At 34.0% G+C, this 26,827-nt stretch overlaps 1 protein-coding gene and 2 pseudogenes across 1 annotated transcript in view; 2 read left to right on the top strand and 1 right to left on the bottom strand.

Annotated features, from left to right (window-relative positions):
- Nucleotides 1-26,827, bottom strand: part of LOC125775400 (uncharacterized) — a 175,191-nt gene that overhangs the window by 125,478 nt on the left and 22,886 nt on the right. The window lies entirely within an intron of this gene.
- LOC125775892 (small nucleolar RNA U3) lies at nt 21,809-22,007 on the top strand (annotated as a pseudogene).
- On the top strand, nt 25,779-25,977 carry LOC125776004 (small nucleolar RNA U3; annotated as a pseudogene).

Genomic DNA, 26,827 nt, shown 5'->3' with positions numbered 1-26,827 from the left:
TTGAATTTGGATTATTTGACAATCCCACTTCTGACACCAATTGTTACGAATTTACTCTTGCTAGTTTACTTTGTTAGGTTCGTATCTCTGGATTGACAAATAAAATCAACACTGTTTAATTTAATTCAACAACTCTTTATTCCACAACTCGTCTACACTATAGCAGTTTACTCTTAGCACTGATTGATTACGTTGGCGCTGCCACGGCTTATATAGCCACGCACTTCTCGCTGATGCCGACGTGTCCTTCTAGAATATCGCGTCTGGAAATTACCAGAACATACGGCTATACGGCGCCAGACGTAAGCAGACAGTCGCGGCGCCAGACTCAGCAATTGTTTACCTAGACAAGCAGACAGTGCGGCGCCAGATGTCTATTGTTTCGACAAGCAGACAGCCGTGGCGCCAGATGTCTACAACAAGACAAATGCTATTCCATATACCTACAGCTATTGTTCATAATCAGGGATGCATATAGCAATACAAATAAAACTTAATACTACTTTTTGTAACAATATATATATATACTGTGGATACATATATACATACAGTTACTCACAAAAATGAGTATACACAGGAATTCGTAAAATAAATACACAAATTATGGAAAATTTAGTGGATGTATTTGAATTTTTTTGATGCACATTTGGAAATTAAAATCTTAATAACTATAATTCTACATAAAATAACTTTAATATTAACCAAAATTAACCAAATTCTTAAACAAAAAACTAAATGTACTGATAAAATTGGGTCACAAAATTAAGTATACATTTGCATTTTATATGTTACATCTCTGGATATCTTTTTACAGTTATGTGATCATGCGGACATTTAAATACGTTTTAAAGTTTTTGTCGTGTATTATCGTTAGATACGCAATTTATTGTATTTTGTGCATTATTTTCGCCATGGCTGGTACTAGAAAAGAGACAACTATGGAAGTAAGGGAATTTGTGATTAAATTGTGCTGTGAAGGTAAATCGTACAGACAAATTGGTGAAATTATTGGTAGACCTCTTTGCACAGTCCAAAAAATTATAAATAAATGGAGATATGAAGGAACATTGCGAAATTCCGGTGGGAGAGGTAGAAAAAAAATTTTGACTGAGGTTGATGAGCGTAATATTTTACGTAAAGTGGAATTAAACCCAAAGATAAGTGTTCCTAAATTAACGGTTGAAGTGTCAAAAATAATACGTAAATAAACAAATATCAACTGAAACAGTTCGTCGTGTTCTTCGCAAAAAGAATTTGCATGGTCGGATAGCACGTAAAAAGCCATTTATCTCGGGAGTAAATAAGAAAAAACGGCTTGAATTCGCGGAAGCTCACGTTGATAAGCCTTTAAGTTTCTGGGAAAGTGTAATGTTCACTGACGAAACAAAGATTACCATTTAGGGATCTGATGGACGACAAATTGTGTGGAGAAAGCCAAACAAGGAGCTAAAAAGTAAAAATTTAGTTGGGACAGTGAAACATGGCGGTGGTTCAGTTAAGCTGTGGGGGTCTATGGGAGCTAGTGGAGTGGCCACCATTCAATTTATTGAATGCAACATGACCAAGGAGATTTATTTGAATACACTGAAGTCAAATTTACGTTCAAGCATGGAGAAAATAAAGCTTCCGTCAGTGTTTTGGTTCCAGCAAGACAACGATCCAAAGCACACAGCGATGTTAGTTAAAGAATGGTTGCTTTATAATGCTCCAAAACAGCTTAAAACTCCCCCACAATCACCTGATATGAACCCCACAGAACACTTATGGGGAGAACTAAAATCTGAGCTGAAAAAATCCAGTCCCCGTACCAAAGAACTAAAAAAGGAGATTATCAGGATATGGGGCGAAATATCACCTAATTTTACAAAAAACTGGTAGAATCGATGCCTAGACGGATGCAAGCTGTAATAGATGCAGCAGGTGGACCCACAGCCTATTAAATTAAAGAAAAACAAAAGTTAGTTGGATAAAATTGTTATTTTCCATGGAGTGTATACTCAATTTTGTGACCCGAATTTGTCAATAATTATAGTTTTTTGTTTAAGTTTTTGCTTAATGTTAAATAAATGAATTAATTTATGTTCAAATATAGTCGACAAGAGTTCAATCTTTATATGTGCATCAAAAAAATTCAAATATATTCACTAAATTTTCCATAGTTTGTGTATTTATTTTACGAACTTCTGTGTATACTCATTTTTGTGAGTAACTGTATATATTATGTACCGTATTGGATTCTACCGGTACTTAAATTTGCCGCTGATTTAGAATTTTTACAACCCGCTCTTATAAAACGGGTTTAATTTCTTTCGGTTCTTTTATATTGACCGTTTGTGCCCCTCTACATACATATATACATATAATAAATGAAATCAAAAAGGAATTGATGCACTCACTCTGCTTTTCCTCAAGGACTTTGGGTTTAGTAATCTGGTGAAAGGTGGTGTGTATCCTTTCTTGCTTATCTGGTGGGATTTCCTTCCTACGCCGGCGTTCCGCTTTCTTGTGTATGTTTTCTACCAAGCAGCTTGTGACATCTAGAAGGAAGCGTCGGAGACCCTGTGACGATTAGCTTCGGTGCAGCCGGCGTTAATGTTTTCTGTTCTTTTATTTGTTTTTAGTATGTTTTATTTATTTATTAGCTTTGCACTATTCTCCTGTGGCGTTTTTTTTTGTTTTTCTTCACTTTTTGTTTTATTTGTATTTTGGATTTGTATTTTATTTGTTAAAAGTTCGCGCCCGTATTTTATTAATTTATTTTATTAGTTTGCACCCACTTTTGATTAATGCGTTATTTGTTAATTTAGAGTAATCACAATTTTGCACATTATGATATTATTCCAATGCACTGCTTTCCGGTTTTAGGTTTAAATAATTTTTTTTTTTTTTTTTTTTTTTTTTTTTTTGTCTTCACCACACTTTTTTGTATGTTATATATAAGAATGTATGCATGTATATATGTAGATTTCGTGTCACTTCGTTCTTATATATTTTTCTCGGTGTCACTGCACTGTTTTCATATGGAAACCGTTTTTTTTTTTTTTTTTGTTTTTTAACGTTTCACCAATGTGCCGTTCCTTTTGCCTCGAAGGACCATGTAAATTTCACTAACTCACCGCTTTTGATGTGCCCTTATGATAGGTGATGAGCAAGAACAAGTGTCTCGAACTCCGACACTATTAACTGCCGATTGAAAAACCGAAAACTGTTGGTTGTAGAAAAAGAACTGGATACTTAAAACGCCGAAAACTGTTGATTGTAGAAAAAACTGGATATTTAAACCGCCGAAAAACTGTTGGTTTTATAGAAAACTGGATATTTAAACCGCCGAAGCACTGTTGGTTTTATAGAAAACTGGATATTTAAACCGCCGAAAAACTGTTGGTTTTATAGAAAACTGGATATTTAAACCGCCGAAAAACTGTTGGTTTTATAGAAAACTGGATATTTAAACCGCCGAAAACTGTTGGTTTTATAGAAAACTGGATATTTAAAAACGCCGACACACTGTTTAGAGAAAACGCTCGTTCTAGAAGGTTCGCCCACGCGCGGCAGTCGCGGCCAAAATTGCAAAAACGAAGCAAGATGCGGCTGAAGTTGCAAACGAAGTAAGATGCGGTTGAAGTTGCAAAACGAAGTAAGATGCTGTTGAAGTTGCAAACGAAGTGAGATGCGGTTGTCCTTTTGGTCCCCTTTTTTGTGTGTGGAATCAGCTGGTGAGTAGTGTGGAAAGTAAGCTTTGTTGGTTTGTGACGTGGATATGATGAAGGTGCGTGTCAATGTTGTGAAGTTGAGTTGAACTGTGTGATCGTGTGGTGGGTATGTAAATGCCCGGGGGAGATGCTCATTTGTACAGGATCTTTGTTTCAAATGTGGAAATTTTGCTTATTTACACACTAGGGTGATTAAAAAAAAAATTCTTTTTTCGATTGGCACTCGGAAAAATACGTTCCTAGACACTTCTAAGAAAGCCTCTCAAAATATGAGTTTTTAATTGTAACGGGAAGGTCCTCCTACATACAGTTTCCTATTTTTTCTTATTATCAGATAGAAAAATTTATATCTCGCTTCCAACTACTTGAAAAAATATCTTGTTCCTTAGATTTATGTTCTACAAAAAAATGCTCCTATGATTTCGTCGTAAACCCAACCGTTTAAAATATATTAACAGTTAAAGTTTGATTATTTTTGGGAAAATTTTTTATTTCTTATTAATTTTATAACTCAATGAAAAAAATCATTATGAATGATGAGACTCATAGGTTTTTGGAGAGGTTTTCTTAGAGGTGTCTAGGAACCTATTTTTCAGAGTACCAAACGAAAAAAAAAAATTTTAATCCACCCTAATATGCGTGGATGTTTGACGATGAATATCTCGTAAACGCTTAACTTTATCGAAAAATCATATGAGACGATTTTTATATATATAAATTTTCTACAAAATCATAAGTTTCATCATTCATAATAATTGTTTTTCAAAGAAATAGAAAATTTTCCCAAAAATAATCAAACTTGAACTGTTAATATCTTTTAAACGGTTGGGTTTACGAAGAAATCATAGGGTACCTTTTTTTAGTACATTCAATTTCCTACAAAAACTATGGAACAAAATATTTTTTTAAGTAGTTGGAAGCGAGATTCAAATTTTTCTATCTGAGAATAAGAAAAAATAGAAAACTGTATGTAGGAGGACCTTCCCGTTACAATTAAAAACTCATATTTGGAAAGGCTTTCTTAGAGGTATCTAGGAACCTATTTTTCCGAGTACCAATCGAAAAAAAAAATTTTTTTGAATCACCCTATTACACACCCATTGAGCCAGAAATGGGCCTTATTGCAAAATTTTGGTCGAAAAAATCTGATCGGAGCTGTATTTTGAACGCTGACAATTATATATATATTTTTCACTGCGTGCTGATCTACTCGGTCGAATATTATCCAATAACGTATTCTGGGAGGATGGAGCCATGTGTAGCAGATCAAACAAGTGAGGAAAGTTCTCTGGGCGCTAATCACTTTAAAGTGGCCAGAAGTTATTATTTTACATATGGTTCAAGCAGCTCACAACTTCCGGTCTTAGACCAAATATCCTCTCCACTTAAAAAAAGTTCCCAATGGAAAAAGAATGAGACTCTCAGCTGCTTTTTCCTTCAACTCGGTAATTGTCGTGTAAGCAGTGGTGTTGCGAATAGTACGCTCAGTACGCCGGTTATGTTGACCATACTTTGAGCAATTTGTAAACGTTGTTCATGCGTAAGTCTCTTCATGATGAAATGCCAAACAATACTGAACAAAAATAACATGACAGAACTCACGTGTGTGCCTTTACATTACCCGTTATTATTCGATCAACTTTTGTTCATTGCTTACAGAAAAGTGATAAAAAGAACAAATATACTCGTAGTTATTTTGTGAGGAAAAAATATATATTAAAATTTAAAAGTTGTTTAACTATTTGTGTAGTCCTACAAAAAATATAAATGTGATCCTTTCTTCATAATGATTTTTTAGTCAAAAAGTATGAGATAACTGTTAATTTCTGTTCCTGATTGTAACAATAAAAAATATTCAAATAATTTATGATGTATAAGTTTATAGAAATGTTTACAACAAAACGTCTCAATATCTATTGATTGTTGGTATGCAGATATTGAGTATAGATACAACGTGTTATTTTTATACCCTGATCAGGGTATATTAATTTCTCCACGAAGTTTGTATATGTAAATTACACGTTAACTAGTTCTCCAGAGAAATATAGCTTTGGTCCGATCGAAGTTAACTCTTATTTTAGTTTTATTTGTAGTATCTTCAAGGACGTGTCCGAGTTGTAATCATGCGTCAATGGTTTGCTTTCTGACAGAACGCCACGCTTTTTTTTAAATTTCGGCAATAGTGACCACATCACGTTTTTGGTTGATAAAATTTCGACAATCTGTTGCTCAGATTTAACGAGTATCATCACAATTTTTCAAATTAAGAACGAAAAGGACGTTAATATTACTTATTCACTTTTTTGTTATTTTAAAAAATTGCATAATATTTAATTTTAGTTTAGAGCTGAGTAACTTAATTGAATTCAAGCTTTAAAAAGGTTTTCACCTTCATTCAGTTAAAATTATTATACTTTCGCAACAAAGTTGCTAAGGAGAGTATTATATGTAGTTTTGTTCACATAACGTTTGTTTGTAAATCCTAAAACTAAAAGAGTCAGATATAGGGTTACATATACCAAAGTGATCAGGGTGACGAGTAGAGTTGAAATTCGGATGTCTGCCTGTCCGTCCGTCCGTCCGTCCGTGCAAGCTGTAACTTGAGTAAAAATTGAGATATCATGATGAAACTTGGTACACGTATTTCTAGGCTCCATAAGAAGGCTAAGTTCGAATATGGGTAAAATCGGCCCACTGCCACGCCCACAAAATGGCGGAAACCGAAAACTTATAAAGTGTCATAACTAAGCCATAAATAAAGATATTAAAGTGAAATTTAACGCAAAGGATCGCATTAGGGAGGAGCATATTTGGAAGTAATTTTTTTGGAAAAGTGGGCGTGGCCCCGCCCCCTACTAAGTTTTTTGTACATATATGGGGAAACTACTATAGCTATGTCAACCAAACTCTATAGAGTCGTTTCCTTCAGGCATTTCCATATACACTTCAAAAATGGAAGAAATCGGATAATAACCACGCCCACCTCCCATATAAAAGTTATGTTGAAAAGCACTAAAAGTTAACCGACTAACCAAAAACGTCAGAAACACTAAATTTTACGGAAGAAATGGCAGAAGGAAGCTGCACCCAGGCTTTTTTAAAAATTGAAAATGGTCGCCCATTTATGGACCAAAAACCATATCTCAGGAACTATTCGACCGATTTCAATGAAATTCGATATATAATATTTTCTTAACACCTTGATGACATGTACGAAATATGGGTGAAATCGGTTCACAACCACGCCTTCTTCCAATATAACGCCAGTTTGAATTCCATCTGAAGCCTTCTCTGTATGATACTCGTATATACATACATTAGGAACCAATGATGATAGCGGAATAAAACTTTACACAAATACGGTATTTGAGCTGAGGTATCTCTTGTGGAAAAATTGTCGTGCTCGGACTATAACTTTTCAAGGTCCCTGATATCGAACACGAAGAACTCAGTGCCTAACCTAACCTAACCTAATTTTTCACGAAAATATCGGTAAATCTCTCAGAATTTAATTCTAATTAATTTCACAGCAAAATAAAAAAATATGTAAATGACGGATAATGAAATCTCGATTATCACTTTACGAGTATCATGCGAGAGTATAAGATGTTCGGTGACACCCTAACTTAGCTATTCCTTACTTGTTTTTGAACTACAATTGTCTCCCTCCTGTTGTCAGTGTTTAACAAAAAATTATCATTGTGTCTCTAAGCGAGATAGAAATAGTTATACATATATATATATCTATATATATATAAATCAATGCCACTTTCTTTGTAATTTTATCACTCATAAACGGGTGAACCGATTTGGCTGATTTTTTTTTTGTTGTATTTGTTATTATCAGGAGAAGTTTCTTATGTAAGAAAAAATTACGAAAGTTGCCGGAAACCCCCTAAAAACAGCTCTTCTCTTTTTCCCATACAAACGTTTTATTTTGTATATACATACATACATATGTAAGTAAAAATGATTGTTTGTTTGTTAGTAACGCTAACCTTTAACTTATGACGTGGTAGTAAATTTTACACCTTGTGTTTTGATTTTCCCATAATCATAAAAAAGGCTTCTAAAATAAACGACACATTTTTCAAAAAAATACAAAGAGTTTAAAATTTTCTTTCCAAATACTGTAATTAGAATTAATTTAAATCAGTTTGATGAAATTTGTAAGTATTATAATAAAAAAATCTCTAATAAATTTTAACAATCAAAATGGTGTAAAATTTACTACTACCTCTAAATCTACGTTTCGAAATTTGACCTCATAAGTTAAAGGCTAACACTCGAGAACGGCGGAACCAATCTTCATGAAATCAGAAGTTGTTCGCTGTGGATCTGGAAAGGGTGAGATAAAAAAAAACCATATACTTTTCATAAGGAAAAGTCGAAAAATTGGAAATTTCCGAAAAGTGACTTTTCATACAATTATTTTTTGTTTTGTTTTTCAATATTTTGATTTATAAATTATTTGAATCGTTCAATTTCGGTCACTTACTTTTCTATTCCGGAAAAATTATTGAAAATTATTCAGTGAAAACTTTATGTGTGTTTCAAAAGAAGTGATCAATTACAGATTGATCGGTCGGCGTTCTTTTTGCCATCAACGTATGGCAACCCAAGACATAAGAACTACATGAGATCCCAGGGTGCGATGACATATGTGTGGAATTATGGATCGCTGTCAATCAGCAAGCGATCATCATGATAATACAGCAAGACTTTTCAAACAACAGCTACGATGTTTGATGAACTTTATCTTGAAGCAACGTATGTACATATATACAAGTATGGTGCAGTCAGATGCTGGATGTACTCTGTTGAGTTGCAAAAAAGAGGTTTCCCCACGCACACATTCTTCTGTGAATGGTGGATGGTGGTTACACCAGATCAAATTGATGATATCATTTCTGCGGAAATTCCTCATGCAGAGAAAGATCCATTATTCTACGAAGCGATGAAAACCAATATGGTGTATGGACCTTGCGGACACCACAATCCCACTTGCAATAAATGCACGAAACACTATCCACGTGCTTATCTTTTGGAAACGCAAACTGGAAATGATGGATATCCACTCTATCGTCGTAGCTCATCAGACGACAATGGCAGGACATTTACCATTCAACTTAGAGTAGTGAATATCGAAGTCGACAACATATGGATCGTACCATATTCGCCACTAATTCACATTCAAAACTTATGCCAATGTTTGATATTGTAGTTTGGTGAAATCGACTTTTCCGACTGTTGTACGTTTCGCAGTTCATTTGGAGAATGGCTAAAGAGTGTTTTTCAACCTAGAGAATACAGTACAGCCAGCGGAAACACTTCCAACAACAAAATTTTGATTGACGAGTTTTTTCTCAACTTGCGTCAGTGATTCGTTTGTGAGAACATTGCTTTATTTGGAAATACCTTGATATTATGCATGGAATACATCGCTGAAGAAACAGGTACGCAGAAAGCAAGGCCAACCAATAGATTGACATCCAGGTGTGTTCTCAACTCATTCCTTAGGACGATTTTACATAATCCACCCGAAAAACGACGATTGCTAATACCTTCGGTTCAATTTCATTTGAGTCAATGCGCACTGCGAATGGTAGAGTGTGTGTAACCTTTTGAGAAGCACGCAAGCAATTACAATTGCTGGAACATGATAATAAATGTAATCAAACGATGGACGATTCGATAGCTACTTCGCATGCCACTGAAGTTCGCACACTTTTCGCGATGGTCATTTGCCGAAGACATTTTACATCGTATTCGATAAGAATTGGAAATAGGCAAATTTCGGTTCCAGTGGTTTGATATTAATTTTACCTGCCTTTTGTCAATTCACTTCAACGAAATATGAACTCATCACGAATGTTTATGCCAAATTTGCCAAATTATCGTAAATACGATAACATGAGTGCGTGCCAGTTATACTTGGCGTGTTCCCGAGTTGGAAAACCGTCTTCTCTGTACATTTACGCTCCGGAATAGAAACCAAAAAATGTTGTTTATCAAACTGCGTTAAATTGAAAAAATTTAGAAAAATCGAAAATGAAAGATTTTGAACACAACGTAAATTCAACTTTCTTTTCATTTCAAAACACATAATTTCACGAAGGACAACGCATGCGTTGTCACGGCATCAAGCGTGAATGGCTGAACCGATTTGGCTGATTTTTTTTTTGTAGTTTTCTAATACTCTGTACAAGGTTCTTATGGAAAAAAATATTATGAAAATCTCTCAGAAAGATTGAAAAATATACATTTTATTTTGTTAAAGGACGAGAACGGCGAAAGCAATCTTCATGAAATTTTCAGAAGTTGTTCGCTGTGGATCTGGAAAGGTTCAGAAAAAAAGAACTTGAATAAGAAAAAGTCGAAAAATTGGAAATTTTCAAAAATTGACTTTTTTCATACAATTCATTATTCTTTTGTTTTTCAATATTTTGATTTGTATTTGTGGAATTATGGATCGAGGTCAATCAGCAAGCGATCGTCACGTTGTCACAGCACGACCTTTCAAACAACAGTTACGATGTTCTTCTTTGGATGGTGGATAGTGGTTCCACCAGATCAAATTGATGAAATCATTTCTGCGGAAATTCCTGATGCAGAGAAAGATCCAGTATTAAACGAAGTGCTAAAAACCAATATGGTTCATGGACCTTGTGGACACCACAATCCCACTTCGGTTTGTATGTCTAACAATAAATGCACGAAACACTATCCTCTTGCTTTTCTTTCGGAATCGCAAACTGGAAATGATGGATATCCACTCTATCGTCGTAGCTCATCAGACGACTATACAACTTAAAGAAGTGAATATCGAAGTTGACAACATATTGATCGTACTATATTCTCCACTGTTGTCTAATTCACACTCAAAACTCATATCAATGTTTAGTATTGCAGTTTGGTGTAATCTATAAAATACGTTTGTAAGTACGTCACCAAAGGAACCAATATGGCGGTTATTGATCTTGAACGATACGGTCGATACGTGAACTGCAATAAAGCGCTTTGTAGGGTATTTACTTTTGCAATTCATGAACGTTTTTTGACTGTTGTGCGTCTCGCAGTTCATTTGAAGAATGGCTTAAGAGTGTTTTTCAACCCAGAGAATACAGTACAGCCAGCGGAAAAACTTCCAACAACATTGACATTTTTCTCAAAAATAATACAATTGCTAAGTATTTGGAATAGAATAAAAGAACTGCAACCAAATACGCAGTGAAATAGATTATAAATGCTTCAGTAATCAGTCGTTGAGTATGTATTATACCACGTGCATCCCTAAAGACTGATGTCGCAACCTTTCCAGTTGCCTTTTTCGTTTTTCCACGCCTGAGAACCATCATCACCAACTTCATCATGTGCAGTCCACTAGAATGACTGTCGATTGGATTCCAGCGGGAAATGATGGAGCTATATTTCTATCACCGACGCACAAATTCGGCTTTATTGCGATTAGAGAGTACTTAAACACTTCTCAGAATTAGTTTTTTTTGTTGGATTATGAACTTGCGAGCACCGACTTTGCAACTCAACGGTGGATTTCCCTGAGCCCAAATTCAACAACATTTTCCTCAAAAAAGCAATGCTTTATTGACACACGAAATGCTTTATCATCCATTTTTTTTAAACTAACACAAGTTGTTTAGTATTATCTATATATCTGCCACAGTGAAGCGTGGACGGGTCCTCTAGTATATATAATAAATAAATGATCAGGAGGACGAGAAAAATCGAAATCCGGTTCACTGTCTATCTGTCCGTCCATCCGTACAAGCTGTAACTTGAGTAGAAACTGAGATATCTAGATGAAACTTCGTATGTGGGTTCCTTAGTACAAAGACAATTTCGAGTCCGTAGATGGGCGTAAACGGACCACTGCCACGCCAACAAATCGCCATTAACCGAAAACAGTTAAAGTGCGATAACTAAGAACTAAATTAAAATCTAATAATGTAATTTGGATTAGAGGATTACAGCAGCAAGGGGCACCTTTGGGCCAAATAGTGGGCATGGACCCGCCCTCAAACAAGTTTAATGTACATATTTCCGAAACCGCATAAGCTACAACAACCAAATTTGCTAAGTACAAATGTTATAAGAACTTCTACCGACAGCCTGAGAATGGATGAAATCGAGAGATAATCCGCTCACTCCCCATATAAAGGAACTTTTAGAAGCTACTAAAAGCGCGATAAATCATTAAGTAAATAAAATCACCAATCTTCCGAGATTTTTCTGAAACTAATAAATTGTTTCATCATAAGAACATTGGCTTTTGGTTATTATATATGTTATTATAACTTTGTACATGGTTATAATAACATTTGGAAAATATGTACATATGTACATATAAATAAGCCTTAGAGATTAATAGGTTTTGCTACAACCATTATCATCGATCAAGTGGGGCGAGTTTAACGCATTTGGTTTGCTTCCGAACGGCTTCAAATACAAGTAGTTGCAATGATTTCAAATGGTTCCAAAGGGTTCCAAATGGCTCCAAATGGTTTATTTCTAAATAACAGTATTTGTAAGGCAATAGACTTTTATAAATAATTACATTATTGATTATTACTTACCGCAGTATGTCCTTCCACTTTCCCGGCTGATCGATGAATAAGCTGAAACACGATATGCACTGGCATATATGCACAAAGGCACTTGCATTTACCGTGCAGATCAGCACAGCCAGGATAGAGGGAAAACATACTGCAGCTTACAAACAACAAGTATATAGTATATGTAAGCCCAAACAAATTAGAGCTTGCGCCTACCTGCTTATGCTTATGCGAAGAAGGGGAAATGACAAATATACAAATTGCACAAACAAGTAAGCAGAAGCTTTACAGTTGGAATAATGTATATAATATGAAGTTCGCTACAATTTAAAGAGAAATGAAAATGAAACATTCAACTGTAAAATAAACATAGAAATTGAATTTACAATATTTATATGTATATGGGCAAGGGTTGCCAACAACCATTGATGGATAAATAGCACACTTAGTCTTCAAATAGCATTATTTATTACTTAAGTGTTGTATAGAATTGGGGCAAAGCTTATTGACTTTGGCATATAAAAATATCTTCTATTTAAACTAAAAAAAAGAAAAGTCAAGTTTTAAAATATTTTTAAACCAAATAAAGAATTTTTTTTTGATCAAAAACCACTTTTTTTAAATTTTTAAAAAGTTGTAGAATTTTACACTATTTTTGGAATTTTCTTGGTTTAACTAGAAGATAAGTTATTAACAAATATGAATCTTTTTGAATTTTTGGTTTCAGATAGAAAGTGTGACCTGCATCCTGCCCGCCGTCCGGTAAATATCAAATATTTCGTATCCAAACGATTTGCGGATGATATTGAAATATATAATTATTAAAGCCCGACCGAAGATTCGGCTTCGGCTTCGGTTTGCCGAACATTCGGCTTTGAAAATGCATTCGGCTGTGCATTCGGCTTCGGCCAAAAAAAACCGAATTTTTAGCCGAATATTACTTTTTTAAAACCAAGTGTTTATTAATAAAAAAAATAGCATACTTTTTGGCAACATTTATTGCTTTACGTAGAGAACATTTTATGTCTTTTGCTGTGACAGTTGCACAACGCAACATTGTTGTCAATATCAGCTCTTCGTAGATTGGAACAAATAAACGCGTTGGTAAGGTGTTAAAATAAAAACAATTTACTTATAATACTTCTATTTTTCTTTAAGCATTTAGATTAAGATGTCCAAGATTTGGGACGAGGATAAAAAAAGGCAAACAACCCATAATATTAAAAATCATTTGAAGAAAATGCACCCGGAAAAGTGGAATATATTTATAAAGTCCGCAAAGATAGCTAGTTTAAGTATTCCACAGAAAAGAGATGCAAACGAAAGCGAAATTAATATTATTAGCGACAAATTGCAAATTACCATGCCAGAAGCAATCGAACGCACAAATTTGTGGCCAGATGATCACCCGTTGGCACTTCAAATAGATAAAACTATAATGGATCTCATTATTGTTGATATGCTTCCTTATAGCATAGTGGATGGTGCAGCATTTCAAAGGCTTAATTTTGGAAATCCAACTATGCCGGCGAAATACAAACTGAAATGTGAAAAATTTTTCAGAACATCACTGATGCCGGACACTTACGAAAAAGTTTTAAAAAAGGTTGTTGCTGTCTTAGAAAAAGCGAAATGGATCAGCATAATCACAGATATTTGGACCAATTCTTCTAAAAGCTGTTCGTTGTTGAGCCTGACTGCACATATGATTTATGGACCTGAACGTATAAAAGTTATACTAGGCGCCAAAGTCTTGGAAGACGACCATACTGGAAACTAAATAGCTGAAAAGCTGGCTGAAACGATAAATAATTTCAAAATAGGAAATAAAGTGCATCTGGTTGTAACAGATAATGTGCGTAATGTGTCTGCTGCAATGCGCATAGGTGATTTGAAATCCTTTGGTTGTGTAGCGCATACTCTACAACTTGTTTTGCATGATTGCGTGCTAAAAAACGAAGAAATTGACCACATTATTAAAAAGTGTCGTAAGATCGTCGGACACTTTAAAAGAAGTGAACAAGCTTATCGACATCTTAATCAGTATCAAGAAATGTGTAGCGTTCCAAAACACAAGTTGATACAGGACGTTGTTACCAGGTGGAACAGTATGTATCTAATGTTAGAAAGACTGTTAGAGCAAAAGAGCGCATTAGTTTTATATGCGACAGAGAAAAACTCGATAGATGTTCCGACTGGATATGAGTGGAAACGTATAAGCAAACTGGTTTAAATTTTGCAACCCTTTTATGAAGCTACGCTAGAGCTTTCACTTGGTTTAGCCTCCATATCTATGGTCATTCCATTGGTACGTATGTTGCAGAATATACTTCAAACTGAATGTGAGGAACATGATGAACTGGAATTTTTAATGAAAAACTTGCTTGATTCAATTAACAATCGTTTCCAGAATGTAATGAAAAACGAATTAATGATTGCAACATTCCTTGATCCAAGGTTTAAAACAAAATATTTTTCAACCGATCAAGTAGATATTTGTAAAAACAAAATTTATAATTATGATGAAAATAACAATAATGAAGAAGAATGTTCAGTGACAGGGAGTCCATTGCATCCTCCAGTGACTGACAATTCCACAAAAACAAGACTTTGGGACATGCACGGCAGCTCTCTAATCGTTGAGGAAATATCAAAAACACAATCGCAGGGTATTTTTAAAGAGGTGAACGACTATTTACAACAACGTCTACTACCCAGAGACACAAATATATATCAATATTGGCATTTAAGCTCATTTGTCTCTTTAAAATCTATAGCGCTAAAATTTCTTTCCGCTCCACCGAGCAGCGTGGCTAGCGAGCAAATTTTAGTGCCGCTGGGCAGCTTTACAGTGATAGGCGTTCAAGCCTGCTCGGTTATAATGCTGATAAGCTCCTTTTCCTGCACTACAACATAAAACTATTAAACTTTAACTCCTTCCTGCACTACAACATAAAACTATTAAACTTTAATTATTAATTATTAATTTTATATATACATACATGTACATATGTATATTTCCAAGATCAACATGAACTTAAGTTTTTTTTTTGTTTAGACATGAAATGTCATTTTTAATTTAAGTGTTTATTTGTATACAAAATAAAATACATTTTCCTGAAATAAATAAATAAATTTTTTATACGGCTTCGGCTTCGGTATTCGGCCGAATGTTTTTTTGGTGCCGAAGTTCGGCTACGGCTACGGCTTCGGCTAAAATTTTACATTCGGTCGGGCTCTAATAATTATAAATCCTAAAAATTTCGTTTTATTAAATTATTTCTTTCGCTCCCAAAAAATTTTAATAAACGATTTTTTGAGCTTAAGGGCTCGACCTTGTGGACGATGTTCAATTGTTTTACTATCTTAACCCATTCTATTTAGAAAAGAAAATTCTTCCAAAATTATGCTGCTTTGTCTCTGTTGGCCATCGATTATAAACACAAACGTTCAACGAAAGACTTTTTGAAAATATGGATACGTTATGACCAACTGAGTTCAATTGAAAACCGCTTAGAGTTGTTGCCCACTTAAAGTCGTCAAAAGCGTCCGAGATCAGAACTGTCGGTCGGCAATTTTTGTTGACATCCACATAAAATTATTTTCATTGACTACCTCGAAATGGTGAAACTATTAGTAAACAATATTAATTTACGTTTCTGGAAAAATTGAGCGTCAAGAGCAAGGGAGGACCATACCTTTTCAACCAATGTTGTGTGCAATACTTACATTAAGTTAAGTGGAATCTTCAAATCACGCTTAATTAAAATACGTCTTTTTTTAACTAGTTTCCAGATGTTTTTTATTATTCGTATTAACTGCAGTATAAGCCAATTATACATATAAGCTAATTTAAATTAAAGTTATATATCTATTTGCTCTAAAGTACTTTTGGAAGTACGGCGCTCACTTCCCATATAAAGGAACTTTTAGAAGCTACTAAAAGCGCGATAAATCATTAAGTAAATAAAATCACCAGTCTTCCGAGATTTTTCTGAAACTAATAAATTGTTTCATCATAAGAACATTGGCTTTTAAAAGAATATGTACATAGTTATAATAACATTTGGAAAATATGTATGTACATATAAATAAGCCTTAGAGATTAATAGGTTTTGCTACAACCATTGACGGATAAATAGCACACTTACGGTGCGATTCTGTAACGTGAGACAGTCTCAAGTCTCTAAATTTGAGATTTTGAGTTAGAGACAATTTTTGAGACTTGAGCCGATTTTGCTATTCTGTAAGTGACAGTCACAAAATCTATTACATTTCATCATTCAGAGATGTTTTTACACTTGAATGGAAATAAATATGTCGATAACAAATATTAAATTTTCTATAACATCGTCAAAAAACATAGTTTTCAATAAAAATGAGTATATATGTTGACTTTGTTTCATAATATTTACGAAATTTATGTAAAATTTATTTATTTTTAACTTTTTCGTGTTTGAGTTGCTTACAAAATATAAAAATACGACAATCGATTAATATCTATTATGATCTCTATTCAGTATATTCAAAATGGCAGACAAGAGCTCTTTGTAGTTTTGTGACCGGCTAACTACCAGGTCTCAATATTTTGAGACTAACGCTAGAGACTGTTTAGTGAATAGTAACTAGTCTCAAATTGAGACTTTGCCTCAAAATGTCTCAAATAGAGACTAGAGACTGGTTACAGAATCCCGCTATTAGTCTTCAAATAGCATTATTTATTACTTAAGTGTCGTATGGAACTGGGGCAAAGTTTATTGACTTTGGCATATAAAAATATCTTCTATTTAAATTAAAAAAAGAAAAGTCAAGTTTTAAAATATTTTTTAACCAAATAAAGAATTTTTTTTTTTGATCAAAAACCACTTTTTTTAAATCTTTAAAAAGTTGTAGAATTTTACACTATTTTTGGAATTTTCTTGGTTTAACTAGAAGATAAGTTATTAACAAATATGAATCTTTTTGAATTTTTTGTTTCAGATAGAAAGTGTGACCTGCATCCTGCCCGCCGTCCGGTAAATATAAAATATTTCGTATCCAAACGATTTGCGGATGATATTGAAATATATAATTATAAATCCTAAAAATTTCGTTTTATTAAATTATTTCTTTCGCTCCCATAAAATTTTAATAAACGATTTTTTGAGCTTAAGGGCTCGACCTTGTGGACGATGTTCAATTGTTTTACTATCTTAACCCATTCTATTTAGAAAAGAAAATTCTTCCAAAATTATGCTGCTTTGTCTCTGTTGGCCATCGATTATAAACACAAACGTTCAACGAAAGACTTTTTGAAAATATGGATACGTTATGACCAACTGAGTTCAATTGAAAACCGCTTAGAGTTGTTGCCCACTTAAAGTCGTCAAAAGCGTCCGAGATCAGAACTGTCGGTCGGCAATTTTTGTTGACATCCACATAAAATTATTTTCATTGACTACCTCGAAATGGTGAAACTATTAGTAAACAATATTAATTTACGTTTCTGGAAAAATTGAGCGTCAAGAGCAAGGGAGGACCATACCTTTTCAACCAATGTTGTGTGCAATACTTACATTAAGTTAAGTGGAATCTTCAAATCACGCTTAATTAAAATACGTCTTTTTTTAACTAGTTTCCAGATGTTTTTTGTTATTCGTATTAACTGCAGTATAAGCTAATTATACATATAAATTAAAGTTATATATCAAGTAAATCTATTTGCTCTAAAGTGCTTTTGGAAGTTTCTGCGTATTTTCTTGCTTTTATTCTCAAATCAACAATACTAATTTTTTTACTGTAGACTGATGCAATAGCAGCCAGTTCAAATGAGTTGGGGCATATTGGAATCCATTTGTTTGGTGAAGAGTCGTTAATTACAGTACCGCTCTGAAAAAATATAATAAATAAAAATTTGTATTTAAAATAAAAGATATATCATTGTAAGTTAGCAGGCATTCTTAAAAAGTCTTTTCTTGATTTGTAAGATTAAACTCAATAAAGATTCTTTAAATCCTTACCGCTGAAAAATAGGTCATTCTAATTTTATTATGATATTTTCATTGCTTATATAAAATTTTTTAAACTATCTTAAATAACTAAATATCTGCGTATCCCTTGTGTGTGTATGTTGGTATGTATATGTACTATATATGTTTTATACTACATGGGATTGTTTTTAAGTGCACATGTGCATTGCAAAAATGTATATCTTATCAATATGTTATCGTATGTATATATTTTAACCTAAGTAAATATATTTGTTTGTTGATAGTTGAGTACATACTTGAATAAATGCATTAAATACATGTGTGAATACAAGTATATGCATGTTTTTAATGTAAAATGTGTGACGTAATTATGTTTCTATATTTAAGTGTTACATGTGTATTACATTGTGTTTGATTATGGATACATGTTTATGTTTTATACTAATCAATGATACTCGTATTTGAACATTCTTAATGTCTGGTTAGCAGTCATCTGTGGGTTAAGTTATATATAGAATTTGGTTGAATTCATAAAGCAGGTGTCGTGATATGTGATTCCACCTATAAGTTTGTGGTGTCAAGCCGTAGTCCGCTTTTGAACGCGAGTCTGATAAAGCCTTCTCATATCATCTCAAGGGTAGACATTAATGTATCTGGTGCTGATTTAGTTATTGATTCATTGAACTTTTGATAGTTATCATGCGATTTCATGCATTTTTACCGTGTCGGTAGAAATGCTTAAGGGGGTATTCTAGTCTTGAAATGCTATTTAACGGCATTTTTTAAAGTCCAATAAAAAAAACTAAGAACATTTTTACTATCCAATTTTTTATCAGATATTTATTGATATTTTAAGAATGCAAAAAAAAAAAATGTGATAATTTGATTAATTGCGGCGTGGTGGCGTGGCGGGGGTGGAAAATAAGGGGGCGCCCTTCCTGACACGATTCCAACACTTTGGGTGATCCGAAAAAAAAATAAAACAAATGTTTAATCAGTACAAATGCCGCTATCGTCTGAACTAGGATAAATAAAAAAAGAAAAATTTTCAGTAAATGGCGACTGTTTGAATTTTTTGCCCGTTTTTTGGCACAGATCGAAATTTTTAAAAAATATAAAAATCAAAATTGTTTAATAATCCTAGTTCCAACCATAGAGAGATATATAAAGAAGGTCCACACCAAATTTCATTTAATCGGTTCATTAGAACTTGAGAAATCATGTCAGAAGTGTTGAAAATAGTAGTTTCGAGAAAAACGCGATTAAAGTTTTACGCTATACGATATTCGCTCACTAAAATGGCTATAACTTTGAAAATAATTTGAGTTTTGAAAAATCCTTTTAGGGAGATATTTTTGAATATCAAAACTATCGAAATATAAAAAACAAATTTCAATTTTTTTAAATTTCTAGACTAGAATACCCCCTTAAGGAATTTAACCTTAGCGAATCGTTTTAATTTTTTTTGCCAAGGAACACGTGTAACGAGTTTGATTTAGATATCTTAATTTTTATACTCTTGCAACCAGTTGCTGCAGAATATTATAGTTTTGTTCACCTAACTGTTGTACGTATCACCTAAAAATATAGATATAGCGATAGATATAGGGTTATATACATACATATGAATAAACAGACTGACGAGAAAAGTTGACATCCGGTTGATTGTCTGTCTGTCCGTCCATCCGTGCAAGCTGTAACTTGAGTACAAATTGAGTTATCTTGATGAAACTTAGTATGCAGGTACCTTAGTACAAAAAAAAAATCGAGTTCGTAGATGAGTGTAATCAGACCACTGTCACGGCCACAAATCGCCATTAGCCGAAAACCTATAAAGTGTCATAACTAAGCACTAAATTAAGGTATAGAGTCGCATTAGAAAAGGGCATCTGTGTATAAATTTTTTTTAAAAAGTTGGCATGGCTCCGCCCTCTAAAGTTTAGGAGGCATATCTCCTAAGTCACTAAAGCTACAACAACCAAATTCGCCCAGCTTGAATAAAAAATCCTAACGATAGTGTGAAAATGGTTCATCCACCCTCACTTTATATAACGAAATTGTTCAAAACTACTAAAAGCGCAATAAAACAATAACTAAATGCGCCATAAACGTAAAAATTTGCCGCCGGGATGGTAAAAATTGGACGATTGGACTGCCCACTGTTTGGTGAAATCCCATATTTCGGGATCCGACTTTCGATAAAACTCGGAACGGCACTCTTTTTATATTCCTATGTCACACTGTCGAAATGAGCGAAATCGAACAGTAACCACGCTTAAATATTTCCGATGTAGCATAATTTTAATTTCCACTTGATTCATTCAGTTTCCAGAACACAAACTAAGAAGCAACTACAATAACGGGATAAAACTTTGCACGAATAATGTCTTTAGTATGTGCCCATCTTATGACAGAAAATTGTTGAGATCCAACTAAAACTGTTCAAGCCCCTAGGTACCGAGTATGTGGACCCTAGTACATATAGTTGACTTTTGATCGAAAATATCGGTCAATGTGTGAAATATGCAAAAGTAAATCAGATCGAATCTTTTTCCTGCAGTAGTATGTGTATCCAAAACGCGTGGAATCGGGTCAATAATTCCCTGAGCCCCCATATACTTAATTTAAAGATTTTCGGACTTCTTGGTGACTTTGTGCTGGGTATATCGGCCAATATTTCAGTTATCCCAATGAAAATTACAGAACGTATTTGACTCATAATAGTATATCATTGTGCATAAAATTAAAACATTTGGACGAAAATTTTACCTAGCCCCCATTTGACCATTACCAGGATTTCGGAACATCCGGCTGATTTTGTAAAATGACTGCGTATAATGATTTTGGTTTTTTTAATTAAATTAATACCATCACATTTCAATGGTTGCTTAATAACTAACTTATCCCTCGACTCGATTATTTCACTCCTAACATACATATATAATATGTAAGAGCATAGTAGGTATTGATTTAATGTTTGAGGGAGTGTAGCAATGTCACTCCTCCCATAAAATAAATTTATCCATAAAATATTACAATGCCCTCACTACAGTTTTTTTTATTATTTACAAAAGGAGTAGAATTAAAGAGTTAACAGATTCATACAATCCTTAATCCTTTGGTGTTTTTATTTTTTTGAAGTTATACTTCTTATACGAGTTCGGAAAAGGTTGCGTTAAATGCAAGTTGCGCAACCTTGCTCAATATGAATCTAACGCAACCTTGCTCCGTATGAATGTAACGCAACCTTGTCTGCGAAGATGTTCGAGCAGCAAGCGAAGCGGTGACAATCGGCGATCGTTTGTTCGTTTCTTTCGGCACAGCTCGGTTTTTTTACCAACAACAAAATGTTTCCATGCTTATGCTGTTGTTGTTTTCGGAGAACAATGATTCAATTTTTGGTTGGTGACATATTCACATGTGTGCGCATATTATGCTTGTGCATTATTGAAGTTATACTCCTTTTTCTTTCGTTTGTCTTTCATTTCTGCGAATTCTCAACTATTTTGCGTATCTTTTGGTTGAAATACTCTGCGTTGGCCGTTGAAAAATTAACACTATACTTCACAGAATCATTTCTGTGTGTCTTCATTTCCATTTTTGGAAATCGAGCCGCGATGACGAGGTATAACGTTTTATCTGACAGCGTGAGGTTTAAGAAGTTCATTTCTAATTTTGTCTTGTGGCACATTAGAAATGATGTTTCTTCGAAAATTGTTCGCTTACAACGGATAAAACGACTTCTGAGTGGTGGTTTTAATGAATAAATTCCTTTTGGTTGAAATACTCTGCGTTGGCCGTTGAAAAGTTAAGACTATACTTCTCAGGATCATTCATTCCTTTCATTTCTTCAAAAAAATTAATGACCTTTAAAAATATGCATATTTTCATTATTTCGTTGTCATTTCCATATTCGTAGCAATAGAATTTCTATGGCCTAAGTAAAGTAATGGCCTCCGATTGTCACCCCTTGCCGCTGTAGCAGCTTCTCCTACAAACATGTTTTTTATACCCTGAACAGTGTATATTAAGTTTGTCACGATGTTTGTAACACCCAGAAGGAAGGGTCGGAGACCCTATAAAGTATATATATAAATGATCAGTATGTCGAACTGAGTCGAATTAGGCATGTCCGTCTGTCTGTCCGTCTGTCTGTCTGTATATATACAAACTAGTCCCTCAGTTTTTAAGATATCGTTTTGAAATTTTGCAAACGTCATTTTCTCTTCAAGAAGCTGCTCATTTGTCGGAACTGCCGAAATCGGAGTACTATAACATATAGCTGCCATACAAACTGAACGGTCGGAATCAAGTTCTTGTATGGAAAACTTTCACAGTTGACGAGATATATTCACGAAATTTGGAATAGATTATTTTTTAAGGCAACAATGTAATCTCAGAAGAAATTGTTCCGATCGGATTACTGTAGCATATAGCTGCCATACAAACTGAACGATCGGAATCAAGTTCTTGTATGGAAAACTTTCACATTTAACGAGATATATTCACGAAATTTGGTATAGAATATTGAAACTGTAGAATAAGAAACTGTTCAGTCCGGATTGCTATAGCTATAGCTTTCATACAAACTGAACACATAGTTACTAACAGAAATGCACCTGTGAAGGGTATTTAGCTTCGGTGCAACCGAAGTTAACGTTTTTTCTTGTTAGCTTTTGCCATCGTCGCGAAAAGACGACTTGTTGGCAAAGGCATGCTCGGGGAGATGTTACGGCCTCTGTTTTTATGAATGAAGCGCCTGCGCTTGTGGAATTTGCGCCTGTTTTTGTTGTAAAATTTACTACACTTGTTCTTCGCCAATTTGGCTGTCATATTGACTTGTGAAGATCAATTTTTTGTTGGTGACATATTCATATGTGTACGCATATGTATGTTTGTATGCTTGTGCATTATTTGTTTGGCAATGTATGCAAATATATGTACATCTTAATATATAAAATGGACTCCTAAACTACTGAACCGATTTTAATGAAATTTTTAACACTGTGTGCAGTTTGGTCCAACTTGTAAGATAGGATAGTTTATAACTGTGCTTATAGTCGCATTATTTATTTATTGCAAATTATTTGTTTATTATTAGCAAAGAGCTATCCACCAGTTGGTGGCGCTAACAGCGGTATTGAGTAAGTGCGGTATGTTACAGTAGCTGGCGCTACATTTCTAGCAGCTGGCGGTGTTTTATCAATTTCAACAGTAAATTTTCATGGATTTAGGCTGTCAAACAAAAGCTGCCACTTGCTAAAAACATTAAATGAAAATGCGTTGTTTGAAGTTTATATTATTTGTGGTAAAGTTATACGAGTCTATGACTTCCAATATTCTAAATTTAAGAACAAATCACATACAATCCGTGAAATAAATAAAGTTATGTACATATGTATGGTCAGACAAATTAGCAATGCTGCCACTCTTTTCCAGTAAATCTTCCTCGAATTTGGGAGATTTCAGAGGAATTTAGGAAATCGCAGAGTTGATTTCTGCATGTATTTCCTAAATGCAAAAAAAATTTCATTTAGTTGCATTTAGGTATAGAATTTTGCATGACTAAATGTACATTTGGAGTTAAATTTAGAGCTATATGTGCCATTGCAGTAGATGGCGCTACATGAGAATACATTTATTGACACTTATTTGTGATACTAACGATGAGATTAACGCATGTTTAAAACAATCATTTTTATGGAGAAATGTTAAAACACTTCGATTGACTATAAACATGCGCGTACATTTACAAAATGATCCATTAGCACATATATTTTCGGAACAATTGCTAGATATTGGGAACGGTACAATAGAACGGCAACCAAACACGCAATGCATTAAACTGCCAGACAATTTCTGCACTGTTGTCCACACAAAAATTGAATTGATTGAAAGTATTTTCCCGGATATACAAAATAATTATTTATCGTTTAAGTTCAAAATTTTACAGTTTCATATGTACATACATAGGTATGTATGTGGCAAGTTAGCGTGTTGGAGAGCCATTTTCTTTATTTGTTTACACGCTACACAACAAAACAAAGAACGAACTTCGCCAAAAATATTTAAATTGATCAGAGACGTTATTCCCTGAATATATTAACATTCCGTACAAATAAATGGCCTTGAACAGAGTTCAAAAAGCGTTTTAACTACTATTTCAAATAAAAATTGGGCGGGGCGAAGTTCGCCGGGTCAGCTAGTATAAGTGTATGAACATGCAAGTCAATGCGCGCACATGTAATAAGTATATTGATAAGTGATGAAAATATGATTTCAATTTCTGAACGCGCACATGCGTATACATACACTCATATGAGCATGTGCAGATACACAAGATAGGATAGAAGTTGTATGTATGCCTTTTAACATCATATATTATACAAATAAATATTTTTCTTACTAATAGAAATTAAATTTATCACAGCAATATTATGTATAGTATATTATGTATATTGCTGTGATAAATTTAATTTCTATTAGTAAGAAAAATATTTATTTGTATAGTATACGATGTTAAAAGGCATACATACATCCTCTATCCTTGGCGCAATTATTGACACTTCAATTTTATGTAAAGTTTAAAACATGTTTACATATGAATATATAATATATTTGATTTTGGCGCAATTATCGACACTTGTCTATTTGCCCAATATATAAGTAGGAGAAAGCTCAATACTTATTTACATATGATATATGTATACAAAGAACATGTAAGAAGAAGATTTGTACTTATTACGTAAATATTTATTTGATTTTGGCGCAATTATTGACACTTGTCTTAATATACAAAATTGGGCCAAAACGAAACAATGAAATACATAATTACTTTTGCATGTCAATATGGAAATGCCGACGGCAAAACGCAAAGGCATATTGCACATACATATGTACATACAAGCGATTTCTTGGTTGAAAGCAAAAATTGAAGCATGAGAAATTGAAATGCCGACTGCAAAACGAAATTGGTTACATTCGTACATAAATCATGAAAATATCATCACAATGCTTAGGTAAATCTTTCATTATATGTGTTTAAAATGAGTTATTATAAAATAAGATCAAATTGACATTAAATAGTTTGAAAAATAATAAATCAGAAATAAAAAAAGTTCTACATACATATTTCCATCCTATGGAATATCAAAGAAATCATTTTATAAATGCATATATTTCTGTCTCTTCATATTCTCGGTTAGAATATGTGAGGGAATTGTAAAAAATGTTAAAATTGCGAGGCGAATTCCGACCTACAATGTTAACAAATGCGGTGAATTCCCTAATTTGAATCTATCAAATGTTCGCAGTCGAACCTGCACCTTCTCTATACTTTTAAGTTCTCTGGTCAGTCTTCATTTACTTTCTTTGCAAATCGACCCGCGATGACGAGGTGACTATTCACATGTGTGCGTATATGTATGTTTGTATGCTTGTGCATTATTGAGGTTATACTTCTTTTTCTTTCGTTTGTCTTTCATTTCTGCGAGTTCTCAACTATTTTGTGTGACTTTTTGTTGAAATACTCTGCGTTGGTCTTTGAAAAATTCATTTAGATTTTTTGGAAATCGACCCGCGATGACGAGGTACTCGTATATCGTTTTATCTGACAGCGTGAGGTTTAAGAAGTTCATTTCTAATTTTGTCTTGTGGCATACTAGAAATGATGTTTCTTCGAAAATCGTTCGCTTACAACGGATAAAACGACTTCTGATTGGTGATTTTAATGAATAAATTCCAAGGTTTTATACAAAAAAAAGGTGCGTGAAGTCCGCGGATGTTCGAGCAAGCAAACAACTGCAGCAATATTGCGACAGTGTTGTTTTTCTGCAGATACTCAGCTGATACTTATATTGCAAACTTTTTGCGTCGAATATGATGCCTTGCAATACTTCCGCAGTGATTGAGACTCGAACATCCCCTTCCTACGCGCGGAAGAAGTTGTACTTCTTAGTGATATTCAGAAGCAAAATGCGAAACAATCGTACATACATATATGTAGTAAAACACACTTTATTTGTTCACTTCACGTTTATTTAAACAATCCAAAGTACATATGTAAATGCTTATATGCTAATTTGCCACTTAGAACTACCCGGCGCAACAGTTTGGCGACTGATCGTTGCGCACGCCTCGGTGTATCTTACCTGACTGTGTACCTTGTCCGTTTTTCCTATTTCGTCCTCTGTCTGTTCGTTTCATGTTCTGTCGTTTCTCCGTTCGCCTGCGTAGAGTTGCCACCTACCCCGATATCCCATTCCCACAATCGGCCACCCTGACACATTATTCGACCCCGAAGAGCTAGCACCATGGCTTCATATTTTCAGCTATGGTTGTTGTTCTAAGCGGGCCCTCTTGGTTACCCACTTTCCTCACCTCATATCTACCGTGGTTTAGTTTGGCGGCTACCCTATACGGTCCTAAATATTTTGGCCTTAGTTTCATAGCGGTCCCGAACTGAGTCTTTTTGATGGCAACTAGATCACCGATATTGTAGCTAACTTCTTCTTTCCTATTTTTATTGAAAGTTCTACAGTTTTCGTTTTGTATTTTATTTATATTTTCTTGA

This window comes from Bactrocera dorsalis, chromosome 1 (assembly GCF_023373825.1).
Source record: "Bactrocera dorsalis isolate Fly_Bdor chromosome 1, ASM2337382v1, whole genome shotgun sequence".
Taxonomy (NCBI): Eukaryota; Metazoa; Arthropoda; class Insecta; order Diptera; family Tephritidae; genus Bactrocera; species Bactrocera dorsalis.
Note: the sequence above shows the minus strand (reverse complement) of the source record. Positions and strands in the feature narration are given on the sequence as shown.